This window comes from Musca autumnalis, unplaced genomic scaffold (genome assembly GCF_047663935.1).
Source record: "Musca autumnalis isolate F117 unplaced genomic scaffold, ASM4766393v1 scaffold_1, whole genome shotgun sequence".
Lineage (NCBI taxonomy): Eukaryota > Metazoa > Arthropoda > Insecta > Diptera > Muscidae > Musca > Musca autumnalis.
Window position 1 is genome coordinate 193428842 of NW_027411644.1, and position 25008 is coordinate 193453849.

Below are 25008 nucleotides of genomic sequence, written 5' to 3' on the forward strand. Positions count from 1 at the left end.
CAATTTTTTGAACCACTAACAGACCTTTAAGCGTGGATTTTTTAAACAATTTTTTGAACCACTAACAGACCTTTAAGCGTGGATTTTTTAAACAATTTTTTGAACCACTAACAGACCTTTAAGCGTGGATTTTTTAAACAATTTTTTGAACCACTAACAGACCTTTAAGCGTGGATTTTTTAAACAATTTTTTGAACCACTAACAGACCTTTAAGCGTGGATTTTTTAAACAATTTTTTGAACCACTAACAGACCTTTAAGCGTGGATTTTTTAAACAATTTTTTGAACCACTAACAGACCTTTAAGCGTGGATTTTTTAAACAATTTTTTGAACCACTAACAGACCTTTAAGCGTGGATTTTTTAAACAATTTTTTGAACCACTAACAGACCTTTAAGCGTGGATTTTTTAAACAATTTTTTGAACCACTAACAGACCTTTAAGCGTGGATTTTTTAAACAATTTTTTGAACCACTAACAGACCTTTAAGCGTGGATTTTTTAAACAATTTTTTGAACCACTAACAGACCTTTAAGCGTGGATTTTTTAAACAATTTTTTGAACCACTAACAGACCTTTAAGCGTGGATTTTTTAAACAATTTTTTGAACCACTAACAGACCTTTAAGCGTGGATTTTTTAAACAATTTTTTGAACCACTAACAGACCTTTAAGCGTGGATTTTTTAAACAATTTTTTGAACCACTAACAGACCTTTAAGCGTGGATTTTTTAAACAATTTTTTGAACCACTAACAGACCTTTAAGCGTGGATTTTTTAAACAATTTTTTGAACCACTAACAGACCTTTAAGCGTGGATTTTTTAAACAATTTTTTGAACCACTAACAGACCTTTAAGCGTGGATTTTTTAAACAATTTTTTGAACCACTAACAGACCTTTAAGCGTGGATTTTTTAAACAATTTTTTGAACCACTAACAGACCTTTAAGCGTGGATTTTTTAAACAATTTTTTGAACCACTAACAGACCTTTAAGCGTGGATTTTTTAAACAATTTTTTGAACCACTAACAGACCTTTAAGCGTGGATTTTTTAAACAATTTTTTGAACCACTAACAGACCTTTAAGCGTGGATTTTTTAAACAATTTTTTGAACCACTAACAGACCTTTAAGCGTGGATTTTTTAAACAATTTTTTGAACCACTAACAGACCTTTAAGCGTGGATTTTTTAAACAATTTTTTGAACCACTAACAGACTTTTAAGCGTGGATTTTTTAAACAATTTTTTGAACCACTAACAGACCTTTAAGCGTGGATTTTTTAAACAATTTTTTGAACCACTAACCGACCTTTAAGCGTGGATTTTTTAAACAATTTTTTGAACCACTAACAGACCTTTAAGCGTGGATTTTTAAACAATTTTTGAACCACTAACAAACCCATAAGCGTGGATTTTTTAAACAATTTTTTGAATCACTAACATACCCTTAAGCGTGGATTTTTTAAACAATTATTTGAACCACTAACAGACCCTTAAGCGTGGATTTTTTAAACTATTTTTTCAATCACCAACAGACCCTTAAGCGTGGATTTTTTAAACAATTATTTGAACCACTAACAGACCCTTAAGCGTGGATTTTTTAAACTATTTTTTCAATCACCAACAGACCCTTAAGCGTGAATTTTTTAAACAATTATTTGAACCACTAACAGACCCTTAAGCGTGGATTTTTTTAAACAATTATTTGAACCACTAACAGACCCTTAAGCGTGGATTTTTTAAACAATTATTTGAACCACTAACAGACCCTTAAGCGTGGATTTTTAAACTATTTTTTTCAATCACAAACAGACCCTTAAGCGTGGATTTTTAAACTATTTTTTTCAATCACAAACAGATCCTTAAGCTTGGATTTTTAAACTATTTTTTTCAATCACAAACAGAAACTTAAGCGAGGATTTTTAAACAATTTTTTGAACCACTAACAGACCCTTAAGCGTGGATTTTTTAAACAATTATTTGAACCACTAACAGACCCTTAAGCGTGGATTTTTTAAACAATTTTTTGCACCACTAACAGACCCTTAAGCGTGGATTTTTAAACAATTTTTTGCACCACTAACAGACCCTTAAGCGTGTTTTTTTAAACATTTTTTTGAATCTTTACAGACCCTTAAGCGTGGATATTTTAAACAATTTTTTCAATCACCAACAGACCCTTAAGCGTGGATATTTAAAACAATTTTTCAATCACCAACTGACCCGTAAGCGTGGATTTTTAAAGAATTTTCGTTACGAATTTTCTCGTTAATAATTGTTGTAATTGTTGTAATAATTGTGCACCACGGTAACACATAGTTGCAATAGTAAACAGAATAGTCCTTACATAAAAAATAAAGTTAATATTAAGACATATTGCCTTGATCTAATGAGGTCATAACCTTGCATATGCCTTGGCTTGGTTATATAGATTCCAAAGTGAAACGTATTTGTTCATGAACTATATTTGTATGTATATTAGTTCAGACAGACATACATACATATGGGGAACGTAAGCCCCAAAAAGATCATGACCACACATACTTTTATTTGGAAAATTAACAAAAAGCATTACACGCCATCCCATCCCTTTAATTCATTCAAGAAATTGTATTTCTTTTGTATTGTGTCGTCTGAGTTTTCGGAATATCAAAAAACAAAAACAGAAAAATCAGATAACCTCTAATAGCCTAACACTTCTACGAAACTTTAACGGTTTACGTTGTGTGTAACGCTCAGGTAAGTGTGTATCTAAAAATAAGTAAGCGTTTAAATGGGGGGATAATAGTAGAGAGACTGGCTAGATTATCCAGGTAGCATACAGCAGCCCGCTACAATAATAAACACTACAAAACAAAATTCCATCCAAATGGTGATTTTATGAATGAAGAAGCTAAGAATGAATGAAAGAAGACTGTTGGATAGTTATGAATGAATGAACGTTAAGAAGAAATCTGGTTTCTCTAATGTATGAATGACTCGACTGGACTAGTGGTTAAACGAACTAACGAAACGAATAGCCAAAGGAATGAATGAAATGATGTTACGTGTCTTAAACTATGGTCAGAAGGAAATGACCAATAATAATTACCACACAACGTGTTGTTGTTGCTGTCTGTTGAATCATCATCTTTGGAGAACCAGTAGCACTTGGTTAAAGTTGCTTTGCCGGCCTGTTTGCTTCCAAAGGAGTTAATGAAAAGACCTGGTAGAAGAAGTAATAACCAGAAAATCGTCCAAACTCTTTTACACACAAGAAACAGTAACATCAGCAGTATCAGCAAATACAACCACAACATCATCATTATCGTTTTAAACTACATAATTGTAGTCATGCAACAGTAACACCAACAACAAAAGAAGGAATAAGAAACTCTGCGCAGTCTGAAATCTGAAGCCTGAAATATAGATGAACTTTGAAAGTGGAGGAGGTAAATTGGTCTTCTATAATAATTAATAAGTTTTCTATGAGAAGACATCTTTGCCTTCCCTGAGAAAACCATTTGATGAGATGACAATACGAGAAGACTTCTTGGTCTTCTATGAGAATACCTCTTGGGCTTCTATGAGAAGACATCTTTGGCTTCTATGAGAAGATTTATTGGTCTTCTTTAAGGAGTCCCATTGATCTTCTATGGGATTACACCTTGTTTTTTTTTTTTCTTTGGAAAGGGTCTTAAGAAGCACCATTTCCTTTGGAAAGGGTCCTAAGAAGCACCGTTTCCTTTGGAAATGGTCTTAAGAAGCACCCTTTTCTTTGGAAAGCGTCTTAAGAAGCACCATTTCCTTTGGATATGGTCTTTATAAGAACCCTTTCGTTTGGAAAGGGTCTTAAGAAGCACCCTTTCCTCTAGAAAGGGTCTTTCCTTAGGAAAGGATCTTAAGAAGCACCCTTTCCTTGGGAAAGGGTCTTAAGAAGCACCCTTTCCTTTGGAAAGGGTCTTAAGAAGCACCCTTTCCTCTAGAAAGGGTCTTTCCTTAGGAAAGGATCTTAAGAAGCACCCTTTCCTTGGGAAAGGGTCTTAAGAAGCACCCTTTCCTTGGGAAAGGGTCTTAAGAAGCACCCTTTCCTTGGGAAAGGGTCTTAAGAAGCACCCTTTCCTTGGGAAAGGGTCTTAAGAAGCACCCTTTCCTTTGGAAAGGGTCTTAAGAAGCACCCTTTCCTTTGGAAAGGGTCTTAAGAAGCACCCTTTCCTTTGGAAAGGGTCTTAAGAAGCACCCTTTCCTTTGGAAGCACCCTTTCCTTTGGAAAGGGTCTTAAGAAGCACCCTTTCCTTTGGAAAGGGTCTTAAGAAGCACCCTTTCCTTTGGAAAGGGTCTTAAGAAGCACCCTTTCCTTTGGAAAGGGTCTTAAGAAGCACCCTTTCCTTTGGAAAGGGTCTTAAGAAGCACCCTTTCCTTTGGAAAGGGTCTTAAGAAGCACCCTTTCCTTTGGAAAGGGTCTTAAGAAGCACCCTTTCCTTTGGAAGCACCCTTTCCTTTGGAAGCACCCTTTCCTTGGGAAAGGGTCTTAAGAAGCACCCTTTCCTTTGGAAAGGGTCTTAAGAAGCACCCTTTCCTTTGGAAAGGGTCTTAAGAAACACCCTTTCCTTTGGAAAGGGTCTTAAGAAGCACCCTTTCCTTTGGAAAGGGTCTTAAGAAGCACCCTTTCCTTTGGAAAGGGTCTTAAGAAGCACCCTTTCCTTTGGAAAGGGTCTTAAGAAGCACCCTTTCCTTTGGAAAGGGTCTTAATAAGCACGCTTTCCTTTGGAAAGGGTCTTAAGAAGCACCCTTTCCTTTGGAAAGGGTCTTAAGAAGCACCCTTTCCTTTGGAAAGGGTCTTAAGAAGCACCCTTTCCTTTGGAAAGGGTCTTAAGAAGCGCCCTTTCCTTTGGAAAGGGTCTTAAGCACAATTTCCTTTGGAAAGGGTCTTTCCTCTAGAAAGGGTCTTAAGAACAACCTTTCCTCTCGAAAGGATCTTAAGAACAACCTTTCCTCTAGAAAGGGTCTTTCCTTAGGAAAGGGTCTTAAGAAGCACCCTTTCCTTTGGAAAGGGTCTTTCCTCTAGAAAGGGTCTTAAGAACAACCTTTGCTCTCGAAAGGATCTTAAGAACAACCTTTCCTCTAGAAAGGGTCTTTCCTTTGGAAAGGGTCTTAAGAAGCACAATTTCCTTTGGAAAGGGTCTTAAGAAGCACCCTTTCCTTTGGAAAGGGTTTTAAGCACAATTTCCTTTGGAAAGGGTCTTAAGCACAATTTCCTTTGGAAAGGGTCTTTCCTCTAGAAAGGGTCTTAAGAACAACCTTTCCTCTAGAAAGTATCTTAAGAACAACCTTTCCTCTAGAAAGTATCTTAAGAACAACCTTTCCTCTAGAAAGGGTCTTTCCTTTGGAAAGGGTCTTAAGAAGCACCCTTTCCTTTGGAAAGGGTCTTAAGAAGCACCCTTTCCTTTGGAAAGGGTCTTAAGAAGCACCCTTTCCTTTGGAAAGGGTCTTAAGAAGCACCCTTTCCTTTGGAAAGGGTCTTAAGAAGCACCCTTTCCTTTGGAAAGGGTCTTAAGAACAACCTTTCCTCTAGAAAGGGTCTTAAGAACAACCTTTCCTCTAGAAAGGGTCTTAAGAAGCACCCTGTCCTATGGAAATGGTCTTAAGAAGCACCCTTTCCTTTGGAAATGGTCTTAAGAAGCACCCTTTCCTTTGGAAATGGTCTTTATAAGCACCCTTTCGTTTAGGAAAGGGTCTTAAGAAGCACCCTTTCCTTTGGAAAGAGTCTTAAGCACAATTTCCTTTGGAAAGGGTCTTAAGAACAACCTTTCCTCTAGAAAGGGTCTTAAGAAGCACCATTTCATTTGAAAAGGGTCTTAAGAAGCACCCTTTCCTTTGGAAAGGGTCTTAAGAAGCACCCTTTCCTTTGGAAATGGTCTTAAGAAGCACCCTTTTCTTTGAAAGCGTCTTAAGAAGCACCCTTTCCTTTGGAAATGGTCTTTACAAGCACCCTTTCGTTTAGGAAAGGGTCTTAAGAAGCACCCTTTCCTTTGGAAAGGGTCTTAAGCACAATTTCCTTTGGAAAGGGTCTTAAGAACAACCTTTCCTCTAGAAAGGGTCTTAAGAAGAACCTTTCCTCTAGAAAGGGTCTTAAAACAACCTTTCCTCTAGAAAGGGTCTTAAGAACAACCTTTCCTCTAGAAAGGGTCTTAAGAACAACCTTTCCTCTAGAAAGGGTCTTAAGAACAACATTTCCTCTAGAAAGGGTCTTAAGAACAACCTTGCCTCTAGAAAGGGTCTTAAGAACAACCTTTCCTCTAGAAAGGGTCTTAAGAACAACCTTTCCTCTAGAAATGGTCTTAGGAACAACCTTTCCTCTAGAAAGGGTCTTAAGAACAACCTTTCCTTTGGAAAGCGTCTTAAGAAGCACCATTTCCTTTGGAAAGGGTCTTAAGAAGCACCATTTCCTTTGGAAAGGGTCTTAAGAAGCACCATTTCCTTTGGAAAGGGTCTTAAGAAGCACCCTTTCCTTTGGAAAGGGTCTTAAGAAGCACCCTTTCCTTTGGAAAGGGTCTTAAGAAGCACCCTTTCCTTTGGAAACGGTCTTAAGAAGCACCCTTTCCTTTGGAAAGGGTCTTAAGAAGCACCCTTTCCTTTGGAAACGGTCTTAAGAAGCACCCTTTCCTTTGGAAAGGGTCTTAAGAAGCACCCTTTCCTTTGAAAATGGTCTTAAGAAGCACCCTTTTCTTTGGAAAGCGTCTTAAGAAGCACCCTTTCCTTTGGAAATGGTCTTTATAAGCACCCTTTCGTTTAGGAAAGGGTCTTAAGAAGCACCCTTTCCTTTGGAAAGGGTCTTAAGAACAACCTTTCCTCTAGAAAGGGTCTTAAGAAGCACCCTTTCCTTTGGAAAGGGTCTTAAGAAGTACCCTTTCCTTTGGAAAGGGTCTTAAGAACAACCTTTCCTCTAGAAAGGGTCTTAAGAGAAGACTTCTTAAACCTCTGTGAAAAAAACATTTTGGCTTTCAATGAGAAGAAATTTCTATGAGAAGACCACTTAGCTTTTTATGAGAAGCCTTCTTGGTCTTCCATGAGAAGATCTATTTGTCTTCTATGAGAGACCTTTTGTGTTCTAAAATCTTTTGCTTCGAATATCAACCTGCAATCCGTGTATAGTACCACTAGAATACCCTAATCCCTAACATGTGATCCGTTCAAATTGACCCACCACAACTTCTTTGCTCTTTATATTGGCCTTGTTAACGAAATTTGATGGTAATGTGAATGCATTTTGCCAATGAATTACAATTTATGAATGAATGAAGGAATGAATTGTGGTGACATTGTTACTTCATGAGGGTTGGTGGGAAAGATACTCGCATTACATGTCCTCCCGAAAAAACACAAAAAACGCTCACACAAGAAGCTATAGAGTAAAACACGAGCAAACAACAACTTGTAAAACATACCGGGGATACTCAGATTACCGCAACTGAATGATGGTTGCTTCTCAAAACCAACGAAAAAAAAGTGATACCGTGTCTCATAACTCTGAGAATTCAGAAGCCATGTCTGTCCATATGTTGATCCATTTGCCAAGTGTTGAATGAGTAACAACAAAACAAAAACTGCCAGTTGTTGTAGTTGTTACTGTTAAATTATAGAGCAAAGGCAGCAGCAACATCATTGTAAAACTATCTGCAAGAAAATGTTGCTGGTTTTGTTGTTGTTGTGTTGGGGACGTAAATTGATCGTTGTATTATGAATGAGTATCTCAGGGGCTAGAGGAGGGGGGACATTCCAAACAAGCAAAAAAAACACAACTCAGTTTTATGAATGAATTTCTCATGTTGCCTTTATACGATTTTTCGTTTCATACATCAAACACAATCCAAATTCGTATATATGTACGTATGGAAGGTCCACTAACACAAACAAACTTGTTTTCCTGAAACTCACGCCAGTGTGGAACACGAAAAAAATCATACAATCATGTCTAGTACACATGTTCCAAGTTCCGAGTACCTACTCTCACATGGTCACATGGATTACAACCTCATAATGAGCTTGACTGCAGCATTTAATGATGATGACGACACGAGTAGCAGTAGTAGTAGTAGTGGTGGTGGTAGAGCTGGATGCCTTTGGCCATGATCTCCATCCACTATGGTGTTGTTATACATACTTTGTCTGCCACCGTTAATAATGCTGAGGATGATCACATCATCCACAAGATACTTGATGCCCAATATTGTGGTTATTATTATGTTCTCCAATCTCACCCCTCCATGCCTCCTCCTATCGTACTCCCTTCCATCACCACCAACACCAGACAATATCTTTCCCTCACGCAACGACCTGCTAAACCACTATGATTGCGGTCGTTGTCAATGATGATGATGCTGATGACGATATTGTGGTAGTTGTTGTTGTCACAGCTTCCGCTGCTTCCGTTTACTATGCTATTATCAAACCATCAATGAATGAGTGAAGGAATGAATGAATGGATGGAGGCTTTTAAAAAAATGTGAGGGAATTTGGTTTGTCGCTTCTATTTCTATTTACTTGGCCTTTTTTGCTGGCCAGCCGCTAATTTCTTCTATTGATTTTATGTTTGTTGGCTGTTGTTTTTATTATACATATGTCCCCACCTATATACATATGTATGTACACATGTTTTTATTGAATGTCCAACATTCTTGGGCGTAAGTTAGGTTGGTTAGTTTCAAGAAATTCAAAAAGGTAGCATTCCAACCAGATGTTTGAAAGAAGAAAAAACGAACATGACCGCGACACATCATCAGCTTCATTGTCATGTGAAGAACATCTTACCGCTTGCTTAACTAATGACATGGCTATAATTGTCATTACTGAATTGTTGTAGAACTAAACTAGAACGAGTAAAATAATCTCTCCATGTGTTGAAGGGTAAGGGGTTGGACTATAAATTTGTCAAATTTATCCTGGCACACACACGACGAACAGGCCGTGGCAAGAGCACACCGATCGCCTTAGTCCAATATAAAAACTTAATATTCTCCCGGTGGGTGTAATTTGATTTTAGTTTTGAAGATTGTTCCACTCAAACAAACGGCATTGTCGGATATCAAACTCTATTGAACCTTTTTAAAAAAATTTTCGGCGTCTTTTCCAAAGAGATAATTAAAAGGCGCTTAATATTCAAACCTAGTTATTAATTCACCCTCTTTTCAACATAACCTAACTTAAAATTGAAACGATTATTGTGTTTGAGAGGTTACATCCGAAATAAAAGGCGGTATCACTGATATGCTTAAGAAATCATTTTGTTGTAACCTTGAAATATATCCTCGCCAGACATTAATTATAGTGTACCTGCAGACTAACCGAGACAACTACAAACAGTAGCATTTTTGTTTAGTTTTTTATTTCAACTCCAGAAGTTAACAGTTATGTGCTGGAAATCGATTCAATACGATTTTATGAATCTAATTCACAGAGTTGTAAATACCCAGCAAAAAAATCATTACCAAATAATGGGTTTTTATAGTACTTTTTGGTAGCAGTAACTATTTACAAAACACCCTACTAACGCCTTATTTTAACAAGGGCACGTCGCAATGAATAACTAGTTATTCTATGGCCACTAGAAGTTTAAAAAAGCTTAACACATGTTCTATTTTTAGAACGGTTGAGGTGAAATTCGTTTTCAATTTCATATTTTTGTTTTATTTTATTTCGCTCTCTGCTGAATTTGCACATGCGGACTTCTGATTTGTAGCCTAACTCACTGTGCCACGCTTACGAACATTAAGGGTTGGTTAAACGCTCACATGTGCACCACCAACTGTTCCTTTTTTCCCTAAAAAAATATTTATTTAAGGGGGTTTTAGGAATTTTTCCGAAAAAAAAAAATTAAGAAAAAAATAGTAATCATTCGAATCCCACTACCAAATAGGACTTAAACTTTTTGTAATTGATCGTCACGGTGCTCTTAAATCAAATTTAAATGGAAGGTGCTTACACCTGGGAAGTTTTTGCGGATTCTGAAACTACAATGTTCATAGATGAGAAAAATCAAAAAACAAAAAAAAAAAAAAAGTCGCCGGAGAGCTTTTTAAAAAAATCGCGATTCACGTTGACATTTTTAGGGGTTGTTTAGGTTTCACAATTTTGCTTAGAAACCGCAAATCCTATTAAAATGAGACTGAAGAAAATGTTGTAGCTATGAAAATTACAAGATTGACCTTTACTGTATTTTCGTAGGTTTTACCATTTTTGAGATATTGAAGTTCAAATTGGGACAATGCACTGACTGTATCACCCCTTGTAAAACAATGTCATGAAGGGTGCGCCTTAAGTAACTGTTAATGAAAACCGCTTACACAAGGGAAGTTTTTGTGAATTCTAAAACAGCAATATTCATAGATGAGAAAAATCCAAAAAACAAGAAAAAATCGCTGTAGGGATTTTTAAATAAATCGCGGTCAAAATTCACATTTTAGGTGTTCTTTAGGTTTTCACGAAATGGAGCTAAAGAAAATGTTGTAGCTGTGAAAATTCTCTACAGGATTGATGTTTATGATTCGTTCTCAGGCTGTACCATTTTTGAGATAAAGAAGCTCAGTTTACATTTTTAAGTTTTTTTGTTAGGGTTTCGAGATTTTGCTTGAATACGGCAAGTCTTATCGGCATGGGGCCTTAGAAAATTGTATAGCTGTGAAAATTCTCTACAAGACTGGCTTATGTAATTTTTCCTAAGTTGTACCATTTCTTTAGATATATAAGTTTAAGTTGGGAAATTGTAGTCATGACATTATTTTATAAGGAAACGATACAGAATTGAATTGAATTTGAATTGTCCCAATTTCAACTTCTATACCTCAAAAGTTGTTAAACCTACGAAAATATCATTAAGGTCAATCTTGTAGATAATTTTGATAGCTATAACAATTCTTGATTCCCATTTTGATAGGACTCGCGGTTTTCAAGCAAAATCGCAAAAACCTAAACAACCCCTAAAAATGTCAACTTGAATCGCGATTTATTTAAAAAGCGCTCCGGCGATATTTTTTGTTTTTTGATTTTTCTCATCTATGAACATTGTAGTTTCAGAATCCGCAAAAACTTCCCAGGTGTAAGCACCTTCCATTTAAATTTGATTCAAGAGCACCGTGTCGTAGTTAAATACAAAAAAAATCAAGAAAATCGAAAATTGATTTTAAATATTTAATCGCGAAAATTGCATCCAAGCCCACTGCACAATTTCTTTTCTGATAAAATAACAAAACATACAAAAGAGTTTTTCAAATTGGACCAATATTAAAGAAGTTATGAGGCAAGGCGCGATATCTCTGGAACCGTTAGTCAAAAAACTTTCTATACCCTCCACCATAAAATACTCTGAGCTAATATGGAATTGTTAGTTATCTTTCTGTTGCGAAAGTGCCTAGGCTTACAATTTTAGGAGGAAAAGTTACTTGAGCACTAGAAACCCTAAACCAAATTATTGCTAATTCGGCCAGAAAATGTAGCTAAAATCGTCAAAAGACCTGAAATCGGGCGGTGCCGTCATATGGGGGCTATAAGAAAAGGTGGACGTATGTCCATAATTTCTGGTGAAGAAGTTTAATGTCAAATTATAGTTAATTCGGTCAGAAAATTTAGCTAAAAACATCAAAATAGCTGAAATCGGGTGGTACGCCTATATGGGAGTTGTATCAAGCCGTAGACCTATGACCATAATTTTTTGTGGAGAAGTTTCTTGATCACTAAGAACCCTAAATGTCAAATTGTAACCAATTCGGCCAGAACGTGTAGCTAAAAACGTCAAAATACTGGAAATCGGGCGGTACCGCTATATGGGGGCTATAAGAAAACGTGGACCTATGTCCATAATTTTTGCTGGAGAAGTTTCTTGGTCACTGGGAACCCTAAACATCAAATTATAGCTAATTTGGTCTGAAAATATGGAAAAAAACGTCAAAATATCTGAAATCGGGCGGTACCGTTATATGGGGGCTATACCAAACCGTGGACCGATATAGCCCATCTTCGAACTTAATCTAAGTTCAGACCAAAACACATGTGTACGAAATTTCAGCCCTGTAGCTCAACTCATTCGGAAGATAGCGTGATTAAAACAGATGGATGGATGGATGAAACAGATGGATAGCGTTAGATCGACTTAGAATTTTATGCTGATCAAGAATATATACATATGTATATACTTTATCGGGTCGCAAATGATTATTTCGATGGGTTACAAACGGAATGACAAACTTAATATACCCTCCATATTATGGTGGAGGGTAAAAAAACATTTTAAGAACAAATAAAAAAGTATCGGTTAAGCCTGTGTGATTTGAAATTTTTTCCGAAAATTGAAATACAGATCTAGCGTGCAGAAAATAAAAGACAATGTTTTATTGTATGTTTATCAATAATTTGGATAATAATAGATTTATATTGACAATTTTACTTTATTTATTGATATGTTGGGTAAATTTTTATTAAATATTTATTTTTGGAAATGTTCCCATATAACGGTACCTCCCGATTTTCGATATTTTGATGATTTGCAAATCGATTAGCAAATCGAAGCTCTGGCTGATATTCACGCCTAAATAAAAAAATTTCCCACATAAATTTGTTAAAAAATAAGGGAACGGAAGATGGCTTTTTTCTACCCATCCAGGATTTGATCATGCGAACTTCTGATTTCTAGCCTAACACACTACACACTGTGCCACTCGTACGAACATTAATGGTTGGTAAAACGCTCTCATGTGCACCACCAACTGTTCTATATTTTGTGAGCAAAAAAACTCGCGTGTCGAAGGTGAGCGTTGAACACAAAACCCTCGGATTTGTAGTCGGACACACACACTGTGCCGTACTCATTACTTAGTAAGTAGTAAAGCAAGTAGTTTTTATACCCTCAGCATTTATGCTAACGAGGGTATATACACTTTCATACGGGCAAAATGTGCCTCATCGAAGTAATGGTTTTAGACCCCAAGTATGTTTGGACGAAATGTGTTTCAGACAATTTGGAGTTGATTTAGCCATGTCCATCCGTCGGTCTGGCTGGTGCGCACGATAACCCTCGAATGGATCAACCGATTCGGTCCAAAATTTGGCTTTCGTAATATTTTGTCCAAACTTAGTACGAAGATGGATTATATCGTTCCACTCCTTCCGGTATCTCCCCCACAAATGTTCGATAATGTTCGAAAAATTAGTGTTCACGATAACTCTTGAAGGGAGTAACCGATTTTGTCCATACTTTAACATGGTTGAGGCTTAGATGAGGTTTCAATATGGACTCAATCGGTCCACTCCTTCGGATACCTCCCACACACATTTTCGGATAAGTTCACTTTAAGACCTGCTCTCGAATACCTTTTTGTTGTAACTACTTGTGCTCACTGCCCCCCATACGACGGTACAAGTTTCATCAGGGGTAAGTCCATACTTCCTGAGAAAATAGCATGAAAGTTGCACAAAAACCCTACGACACCGTATGTAGTGGTTGAAGCGCAAGATAACTCTCGAACGGATATGTCGATTCGATCCAAAATTTGGCCTTCATAATATTTTGTCCAAACTTAGTTTAAGTTCGAAGATAAGCCATATCGGTTCACTCCTTCAAGTAAAAGTTCAAAAATGTTCGAAAAAATTTTGCACACGATAACTCTTGAAGGGACGGACCGATTTGTTCCATACTTTACACATCCTAATATATCTACCAGATATAGATCAGGTTTGAATATGGACTATATTTGCCCATTCCTTCGGGTACAAGTCCATGCTTCCTGGCATACTGGTCCAACATGTGTACGATAACCCACTGAAATGACTAGTGGACGCGAGATCTATCGAAAAGATATTACTCTCAAAATAAGATCCACTTCCGTAATGCATTATGTCGGTCCATTCCCGCCTCCGCAAAACTTTTGAACTTTAATCCCAATCCACATTGTTATCGGCAAGTTCAAATGTCCAAAAAGTGCCACTAAATTCTGAAAAGGCCCTAAATACATTCGATCTGTCCGTAGATGAAAGTTCCAATTCACATAGGCTGAGGGTATATCTCTATCGGCAAATCCGACTTATACTTTTTTACTTGTTTTTTTTTTTTTAATTTCAAATTTTGTTTATTAAAATCTGAATTCCTTATTTTTGTTTTCCAATAATAAATATATAAATAGATAAATTTATAACTTTGTTTTCTTAAAAAAATGATCAACTAAAGGGGGTGCTTTAGTTTTGGCCGGCACTGTATTAGTTATCTATTAAAAGAGCAATTCATCTGGCATCAGAAGATCTGTTGATATTATATAAAAGGCACGACATATGCGGCAGAGTGATATAGGGCTGATTGACATTCTAAATGATCTCCTAGTCATTTATGTGGAAAAATATTTCTATTCATAAAGAAACCCTATTTTAAAAGACCTACTGATACTCTATAAGAAAATCTGCTGGAGAAATTCAATAGGCTTGGTTTTCCGCCAGACGACTAGCTGTTTTATTTATTAGAAGACCTACTTCTCTTATATCAACTACCCTTCCATAAGAATACACAATGGCGTTCTCTCATAGAGTTCAAATAGTCTTGGAAAATCAAATTTGTTATCCACTTATGTTATTTTCAGTTCGTGGCAGAGTAATAAGGTTCTTATTAAAAAACCAAATTATATAATATTAAATTGTTTTAATTTAAATTGTTTTTCAACAAAATAATGTTAACATTGAAAATATTTCAATTTCCAATCACGTTCTGACTTTGCAGACGACAGATACAACAACAGAATTTTATGGCGAAAAATAATAGGATTTCCAAAAAAGGACATTAAACAAAAAGCCACTACCAAACATGAGAGCTAAGCCGGCTCTATTGGCATAACTGGCTGGCACTGGAGGAGTAGTTAACAATTCTAATATCGTTCGCTTGGGCGACTAATACAGCGCTCCTAAAAGCCGGCTTAATGAATATTAATAACAATAATTAGACAATTGAAATCATGTATGGCGGCTAGTCGGGACTTGGGCGAGGAGATCTATAAAAAAGGCGCCAAAATCTAATAAAAAAAATTGGTCGGCATAACAAAGGTCATGGCAAGAGTTTAAGATGAGACGAAAACGAAATTATATAACCCACAAAACAACAAAAGGGTGATAGGCAATAAGAAACAAACAAAAAATGCGGCAACAGTAGCTTTATCCGTGTAATTGGTCATTGGCAGGTATTATTATTCCGTGGTACTGACAACATAATTATCTCAAGACAATTTTTTGGCTTTCTCATGGTTTTTGTTTGGAGAAAGATTTGAAAAAGGCAGGTTTTGAAAGGCAGTGGATTAATGTAATATGGATGATGGTGCAAGCCTTAGAGCCAGTCGTAACTTGGCCAACTGCATCGCCCGAGCAATGGCTTGCGGTATAATGATGATCATATTGAGTATTGGTATATAAAATGAGATGTGATGTTAATGTTAATGGCTGTTGGCTTGGCTGCTTAGCTGGCTAAGTGACTGACACACAGAATGCTGTCTGTTGATGTCTTGGCTGAGATGTTTGTCTACCAACAACAAAAACGATAATAATAATATTTTTTCTTCACGCTTATAATGCATTTTACTCACGCATCAGCGTTTTGTTACTTGTTGTTATTTGTTATTATTTCTGCTATTGTTGTTGTTGTTCTTGTCGATTCATTCATAAGTAATTTGCTGCTGTTGCTATTGATGATGATGTTGTTAGTTTAAAAATGGCCTACAAGAACTTTTAACTGAATGAAAGAGTAACATCGCCATCGACAACAACAAGTCACACATGATCAAAGGCCTCTAAGACTGTTAAAACAATTCATATCGACAAAAGATCTTTCACAATTTTACACTTTCAGCAACAATAAGAAGAAGAAAAAATATGATGCTGACAAATGGACTAATGGCTACAGCGAAGCCATGACATGACACATCAATTTCAATGAAAACCCATACTCAGGTTAACAGGAAATTTCCTGAAAACAAGAAAAAAGAAAGGGGAAACAAGAAAAATTATAGAAAGATTTATGAATCGAAGTTAAACGAACGCCAGCTATTGTCCTGTCCTGTCAAAATTCCAATTCACGGTTTTCCAAATAAGGTGACTAAAGTGCTAAAGAATGGTTAGAAGATTTTTGGAGGCACGAAAATTTACAGCACATATTCTCTTCTCCTACAGGTTGTCCATATGATGAACCGGTCTTCTAGGTGATCTATAAGAAGACTTACTGGTCTACTTCTTATATGAAGAAATCTAGGTCTTCTATAAGAAGACCTCCTCCAGATGTTCTATAAGAAGAACTCCAGGTGCTCTATAGGAAGACCTACTGGTCTTGTATTGGACACCTAGAGTTCTGTAATAAGATAAACTTCTGATCTTCTATAAAAAGACCTCCTGGTCTTCTATCAGAAGTCTTTCAGGTCTTCCATCAGAAGACGTCCAGGTCTTCTATAAGGAAACCTCCATGTCTACTATAGGAAGACCTCCAGGTCTTCTATAGGAAGACCTCCAGGTCTACTATAGGAAGACATCCAGGTCTACTATAGGAAGACTTCCAGGTCTTCTATAGGAAGACCTCCAGGTCTTCTATAAGAATACATCCAGGTCTTCTATAGGAAGACCACCAGGTCTTCTATAGGAAGACCTCCAGGTCTTTCATCAGAAGAAGACCTCCATGTCTACTATAGGAAGACCTCCATGTCTTCTATAGGAAGACCTCCATGTCTTCTATAGGAAGACCTCCAGGTCTACTATAGGAAGACATCCAGATCTACTATAGGAAGACCTCCAGGTCTTCTATAGGAAGACCTCCATGTCTTCTATAGGAAGACCTCCATGTCTTCTATAGGAAGACCTCCATGTCTTCTATAGGAAGACCTCCATGTCTTCTATAGGAAGACTTCCAGGTCTTCTATAGGAAGACCTCCAGGTCTTCTATAAGAAGACCTCTAAGTCTTCTATAAGAAGACCTCCAGGTCTTCTATAAGAAGAGCTCCAGGTCTTCTATAAGAAGATCTCCAGGTCTTCTTTAAGAAGACTTCCAGGTCTTCTAAAAGAAGACCACCTGATCTTCTAAAAGAAGACCTCAAGGTCTCCTAAAAGAAGACCTCCAGGTCTTCTATAAGAAGACCTCCATGTCTTCTATAAGAAGACCTCCAGGTCTTCTATAAGAAGACTTACAGGTAATCTATAAGAAGACCTCCAGGTCTTCTATAAGAAGACCTTGAGGTCTTCTCTAAGAAGATCTCCAGGTCTTCTAGAAGAAGATCTCCAGGTCTTCTAGAAGAAGATCTCCAGGTCTTCTATAAGAAGACTTCCAAGTCTTCTCAGGTTTTCTAAAATAAGACCTACAGGTCTTCTATAAGAAGAAAAATCTTCTTTATGAAGACCTCTAGATCTTCTACAAGAAGTCCTACAGGTGTTCTATAAGCAGACCTACAGGTCTTCCATGAGCAGACCTACAGGTCTTCTATAAGAAGACCTACAGGTCTCCTATAAGAAGACCTACAGGTCTTCCATAACAAAACCTACAGGTCTCCTATAAGAAGACCTACAGGACTTCCATAAGAAGACCTACAGGTCTTCCATAAGAAGACCTACAGGTCATCCATAAGAAGACCTACAGGTCTTCCATAAGAAGACCTACAGGTCTTCCATAAGAAGACCTACAGGTTCGGGTCTTTTATAAGAAGTCCTCCCAGTCTTCTATAAGAAGACCTCCCAGCCTTCCATAAGAAGACCTCCCTGTCTTCTATAAAAATACCTCCCAGTCTTCTATAAGAAGACCGTCAGGTCTTCTATAAGAAGACTTCCAGGTCTTCTATAAGAAGACTTACAGGTAATCTATAAGAAGACCTCCAGGTCTACTATAAGAAGACCTTGAGGTCTTCTCTAAGAAGATCTCCAGGTCTTCTAGAAGAAAATCTCCAGGTCTTCTATAAGAAGACTTCCAAGTCTTCTCAGGTTTTCTAAAATAAGACCTACAGGTCTTCTATAAGAAGAAAAATCTTCTTTATGAAGACCTCCAGATCTTCTACAAGAAGTCCTACAGGTGTTCTATAAGCAGACCTACAGGTCTTCCATGAACAGACCTACAGGTCTTCCATAAGAAGACCTACAGGTCTCCTATAAGAAGACCTACAGGTCTCCTATAAGAAGACCTACAGGTCTTCCATAACAAAACCTACAGGTCTCCTATAAGAAGACCTACAGGTCTTCCATAAGAAGACCTACAGGTCTTCCATAAGAAGACCTACAGGTCTTCCATAAGAAGACCTACAGGTCTTCCATAAGGAGACCTACAGGTCTTCCATAAGAAGACCTTCGGGTCTTCCATAAGAAGACCTACAGGTCTTCCATAAGAAGACCTACAGGTCTTTCATAAGCAGATCTCCAGGTCTTCTATAAGAAGACATTCAGGTCTTCTATAAGAAGACCTCCAGGTATTATAGAAGAAGACCTCCAGGTCTTATATAAGAAGACCTCCAGGTCTTCTATAAGAAGATCTCCATGTCTTCTATAAGAAGATCTCCATGTCTTCTATAAGAAGACCTCCAAGTGTTCGATAAGCAGACCTCCAGGTCTTCTATAAGAAGACCATATCTTCTATAAGAAGACCATATCTTCTATTAGACCACTGGTGTTCTATAAAAAGACCTACTGATCTTCTATAAAAAATCATAGTGGTCTTCGATAATAGAACCTACTTGTCTCCTATAAGAATACCTACTGCTTGAAAAAACCAGTAGGTGGTAGTTTTTGTTTATTTATAAAAATCCGCATAATTTCTTCCAAAGTGTAGCGTTGCTATTTACTTCGACACACCCCAATATATTTCACAAATAAAAAACAAAACTTTAAGATTAATTGATTTAAAATACGTGGGGATATGTGTGCGGAATACTAATCGCATTTTTCCCACTTGTGAGTTGCATTATAATTGGAAATCGAATTTACGTTTTTTCTGCCACTGATGATTGCTGCAAATCTGTGAGTGATGATCATCATCTGTGTGTGTGTGTGAAGCGTGTGATACTCATTTTCGTATCGAATCAATGAATGAAAAAAAATCTGAATGAATGTTAGCCTGCCATGCCAGCCTGTCGTCGTTGACGTTATGAATGAATTCTCTGCGACGTCCACTAGTTCCGTTCATAGTTTTTTTTCTGCGCCTTTGTTATGGGGTACTTAAAACGATTTGCATATACAATATTTGCCTTTCAACATGATTGCTCTTTACACACAACACCGATCCGATCGTCGGACCGACACACACCCTGTTTTGCAATCAGATTTTTTTCTGTGTTATTTTTTGTTGTGTAAAAAAGAATTATTGTGTTTTTTCGTTTGATTTACTTTTTTATTTTCATGTTTTTTTAGTTGTGTGGACGAAAAAAATAAAAAAATGCTATGAAAAAAAACAAAATAAAATAAATAACAACAACATATTGTTTGTTGTATGGTGCTACGTTCGTTGTATAGAGTATGTCGACAACGACGACGATGATGATGGCCGTTTCCGTTTTCAGATGGATGGCTGCATGGAAGTTTTTCGTTCATTCATTCATGCGTTTGGTTGTTTAGTGACGATTAGCCACTTTGTAAGATAACTAACCAAGAAATCTCTTAAAACATGATCACCATAACTCTCTTTGCTCACATATGAGGAAAATGTTGCCAACAGTTTGTCATGGAAAGTCGTCATAATTAAAGGGATTTGCAAATTTACATAAAACAGCGCACGCTGCCGATCACTGACCTAAAAACATTAATAAAAGTCTACTTAACAGGTTTGCAGACGCAAATTCAGAGAGGTGTAAAAAAGGGGCTCACAGTTATTTTGCTTCAGCTTACTATAATATAAACGTCCGCGAACCTGTTAAAACAAGTGAAAAGGCGTTTAGTCCTACTGATCCGATCATTTCCGATATAGCCAAAAATATAATAATACCTGAAATCAAGATGTAATACATAGTATGGGGCAAAAAGTGAATTTTCACGAACATTTTCTAACAGTTCAATCGAAGAAAAAACTTTACCAGTTTATTGTTGTAGCTAAAAAAACGAATCCTACAAAAATTTGATAAAGTCGGATGGGATTTTGATATAATTATATAGGGCTCAATATGCATATTGGAGCTTTATCAAAATCCAATCCGATTATAACAATAATCTACAGTGTGATTCTCAAACACATATTTTGAGTTACCGACAAAAATCGGTAAAATTAAAACGCTTATAAATTCGGTAATTAACTATATTTTTCGGTACGTTAGCGACCAAAAGAAAGTAGTCGTAAAGTTCTAGCGATAGCAACAGTCTTGTCAACCTTTATTTGAACTTTCTACTCATAATTTTGCGTTTTAATTTTGCCGACATTTGTCGCTAACTCAAAAAATGAGTTAGAGAATCGCACTACTTGTACAGGTTTTACATCAATTGGATAATTGAAAATGGTCGAAATCCAATATTTGTACCATATATGATAATTATATATTCGTACGGTATTAAACGCTTAATCGAAAATGATGCGTAGAACCAATGGGCAGATCAGCCGTCTATGGTACCAAAATATGTTTTTAATTAAATGGACAGTGTACTTTTTGAATATCAAAATGTATATGAGTGTAATCAGGATCTTTTGACCTACGTGCGATAAAAAATTCAAATTCAATTCAAGCAATCAAAGATCAGGGCCCTTTTCCACGAAACAACTTATCAACTTTTCATTTTGCACTTTTTTGACAATTCGCAAATTTTTGCGTTCCACAGAACCCTTATTTTTGATAAGTGATAAGTTGCTAATGATAAGTTGAGTTTGCTAAGTTTTCAAACAATTATTGCTCTCTTTTTTATTTCTGTTCCACAAACGTCCTCTTCTTCTAAGTGAAAAGTTGTAACTGCAAAGTGTATCTTGCTAAGATTTTGCAGAATGTGTGTTCTTTCGTTCCACATAAAACTTTGAATTTTGTTGTTGCTGACCAAATTTTGATAAGTTTGCTTAAAATTTGATGGGTAAACGTTCTCTTTGCAAATGTAAATTGTTCAAATAGGTAAAGTTTTTAAAGCGTTACAAAGAGAGATTTTGTTCGCTAATATTGAAAACACGGTAATGACCTTCCCTCTGCCAACTTCCACCCTCAGAACCATCTAAACTTCCACCCTGCGAACAACCCCATTCCGAACCACCGAAATTCCAACCTCCGAAAAACACCCTCCTAACCACCCCACAAATCACTTAGACTAAACTCTATTTCAGAGTTTTTTATTTTATCTTACTTTTGTTGTATGATTATTTTATTTTTATTTTATTTTGTTTTATATTTATTTTATCTTCTTATTTTTATTTTACTTTTATTTTATTTTTACTTAATTTTTATTTTACTTTTATTTTATTTTTATTTTAATTTTATTTTATTTTGTTTTATTTTTATTTTATCTTCTTAGTTTTATTTTACTTTTATTTTATTTTTACTTAATTTTTATTTTATTTTTATTTAATTTTTTATTTTTATTTTGTTTTTATTTTAATATAATGTATTTTTTTTTATTTTGTTTTATTTTGTTTTATTTTATTTTTATTCTCATTTCCTTTTTTATTTTTATTTTTTTGTGTGATTGCTCGAGTGGAGTATTTATTTTTTTTTTGTTAAGTTTTTTATTTAATTTATATTTTTATACTTAATTTTATTTCATTTTATATTTGTTTTATCGTTTATTTGTTTTTATTTTTATTTTATTTTATTTTATTTTTATTTTCTTTTTATTTTCATTTTATTTTTATTTTATTTTAATTTTATGTTTAAAGTATTTTTATTTTTATTATTATTTTATTTTAGTCTTATTTATTTTTATTTAATTTTTTTATTTATTATGTTTTATCACAGTTGTCCTAATACTAAAATCACAGAAGTTAAAACTAATTTTTATTTTATTTTTAATATTATTTTATTTTTATTTTATTTTTATTTTATTTTATTTTTATTTTATTTTATTTTATTTTATTTTATTTTATTTTATTTTATTTTATTTTATTTTATTTTATTTTATTTTATTTTATTTTAATTTGTTTTTGTTGGTTTTTATTTTATTAATAAAAATTTTTATTTTAATTTTATGTTTATTTTATTTTTCTTATATTTTTATTTTATTATATTTTTTTAATTTTTATTTTAATTTATTTTATTTTTTTCATCAGTCTCTTTTAATAACACCAGTTTCTTTTAATTTTTTGTTCCCGCGTCCCATTTTTACATGTCTTATTTATCATTGCCAAGTAGAAAATAATAGCTTTGGGATATTGACGTCAAAACCTTCAGCGTTACGAAGGTACCGTTCTATGGGGCTATATCGAAACGTGGACCTATACCGACGAATTTCAGTCAGAAAGGCTTTTACCTCCAATAAAGACTAAATACCACATGTCAGCCATTTCGGAGGATTACTGTGGCCACTACCTTCCAAATACCAAAAATAGGGAGGAACCGTTCTATGGGGGCAATATGAAGGCATGGAGCTATACGGACAAATTTCTGAGAGAAAGTTTAATACCCACAAAGAAGCCTAAGTACCAAATGTCAGCCTTTTCGGTGTGATAATGAGGCTATAACCTTCAGAATACCGAAAATCGGGAGGTACCGTTCTATGGGGGCCGTATGAAGGCGTGGACATATACCGACAAGTTTTGGAGGGAAAGTTGCCCAACAAAAACTAAATACAAAATTTCAGCCATTTCTGAATAAAATTGAGACCACAAACTTTAAAACACCGAAAATCGGGAGGTACGTTCTATGGGGCTATATCAAAACGTGGACCAATATAGCCCATTTGCAATACCAAACATCCTAGGAGTAATAGAAACTTCTATACAAAGTTACAAAGCTCTATCTTAAAAATTTCCAGCTGTATCATGATTTGAACAGACGGACGGACAGAAAGACGTGCTTATATCGACTTAGAATTTTACCCTGGTCAAAAATATATATACTTTATAGGGTCTCCGGTGAATATTTCGATGTGTTACAAACGGAATGACAAATTTAATTATACCCTCCATATTATGGTGGAGGGTATAAAAATATTCCTCATTGAAATGGGTTTAGAAATCTGTTTCAGACTATTTGGATTCGATTTAGACATGTCCGTTTTTCTGGCTTGCTGGTGCGCACGATAAATCTTGAACGGATCAACCGATTTTGTTCCAGAATTGGCATTCGTAATATTTTGTACAAACTTTGTTTAATTTCGAAAATGGGTCATATTGGTCCACTCTTTCCGGTACCTCATCCACAAAAGTTCACAAATTTTCACTAAAATGAGGCACACGATAACTCTCGAAGGGAGTAACCGAATTGGTCAGAACTTTGCACATGGCAATATTACTTTCAGGCATAGATCGGTTTCGAATATCGACTATATCGTTCCAATCCTTCGGGTACATCCCACACAAAATTTAGGAAAAGTGAAGTTCAACAGCTCGTCTCGGATCGTTTTGAATTTTTTTCCAAAAAGTTCTTCTGGCGGCCCTGTTACGACGGGACAGATTTTTTTACATACATACTTCCTGACATAATGGCCCAAAATATCCAAAAAGCCTGCCCAAGGCACCAACCAAACTGGGTAGTACGTAATATAATCCTCGAAGGGAGAAAACGACATGGTCCAAACTTTGACCATCGTATTATTTTTTACAGCCTCGAATTATGTTCCACACAAAGTTTGGAAAGTGTGCAGTTTAAGGACTCGTCTGGAACGTTTTTAATTTTTTGGTTGACATGTTTAGTATGCGGCAAATCCATACTACCTGAGAAATTGGCCCAAAAACTCAAAAAACTTCTGATACCTCCCACTTAAAATTTTAATTTTTCGCAAAAGTGCAGTTTAGGGATACGTTTCGGATACGTGCCGTTTTTTCGGGAAAAAGTCCCTACTTATTGAGAATGGCCCAGTGGGTTTATCAAATCCGGTGCAAACGGGGCATATAGAAGATATTTCAAAACCACAATTTTGTAAAAAAAAATCGCCGAATTGGCAACACTTTTGGCCAGCCATTGCAATCCCTCTCTGTCATGTTGTGGTCAGTAGGTTTGAAATTTGTGAATGAATTTTGTACAATCTGTATAAAATTTAAAGCAAAATTCAACGAACGAAGAGCACAACCGGCCGGAGAGATGTAGTCAGCTGTTCAATCAATCACTGAGAAGAGAAAAACAAATGCGAACATTTGTTACACATACAGCACAGATATGCTGCGGCTGCGTTAGTGTGCACTTCAGATACGATAACACAATTCACATAGATACTTTTTTCGATACAATTTTAACAAAGTATTTGTGAGAAACTATTACCGAAAGAGTATCGGTTTTATTTTCAAAAGATTTTCATGTATTTGTGATGCAGGCACTCACACACAGACATCTCTTGCCAGTGAATATGTGTGTGTTTTAGGATATGATGATGATCGCTGTCGCTGTTCGTTATGAACATTTATTCCACTCACATTCAGTTCAGTTTCATACGAATCCAATAGATACACAATAATTATTTTGTGTGTCCAAACACTGAATAAAATAATAATAAATGAATAAAAGAAATAAAGCTACAAAAAATACAAATAAACAAAATTCTGTGATTTAAATAAAATTGAAATAATGAAAGTGTTAAAAATAATTAAAAATTGAACACAAATAAAAATATTGAAATTGTTTTGTGAAGTGCTAATTGAAAGTGTGTGGTGTCAAGTGTTTTCTTATTGTGGCGGCATTGTTTTGTGTGGCGGCCACAGCATCGCCTAGAAAAATACTTATCTGTGAGATAAATTTTAGATAAATAAACAAAACACTGTCGTGTTTACAAATAGTGAAATAGTGAAACACCTGTATTGAAAATCTGAAAAAAATATTTGATTTAATTCAAATAAATATAAAAATTTAAATAAATGAAAAAAATTGAATTACAAAAAATCTAGTTTTGATGATAAGACCCTCATTTGGGCTGAATGCAAAAACAAAGTGG

General features: G+C 35.6%; 1 protein-coding gene across 3 annotated transcripts in view; it reads left to right on the forward strand.

Moving 5' to 3' along the window:
• pnt (ETS transcription factor pointed) overlaps window positions 1-25008 on the forward strand; it is a 487180-nt gene that overhangs the window by 283578 nt on the left and 178594 nt on the right. For 2 of the 3 annotated variants that reach the window (XM_073959418.1, XM_073959419.1), the window contains exon 1: window positions 24489-24802. The exons of the other annotated variant lie outside the window; for it this stretch is intronic. The gene's annotated coding sequence lies outside the window, so the exon portion shown is untranslated. Of the gene's footprint in view, window positions 1-24488; window positions 24803-25008 lie in introns of those variants that run through there. 3 annotated transcript variants of the gene reach the window in all.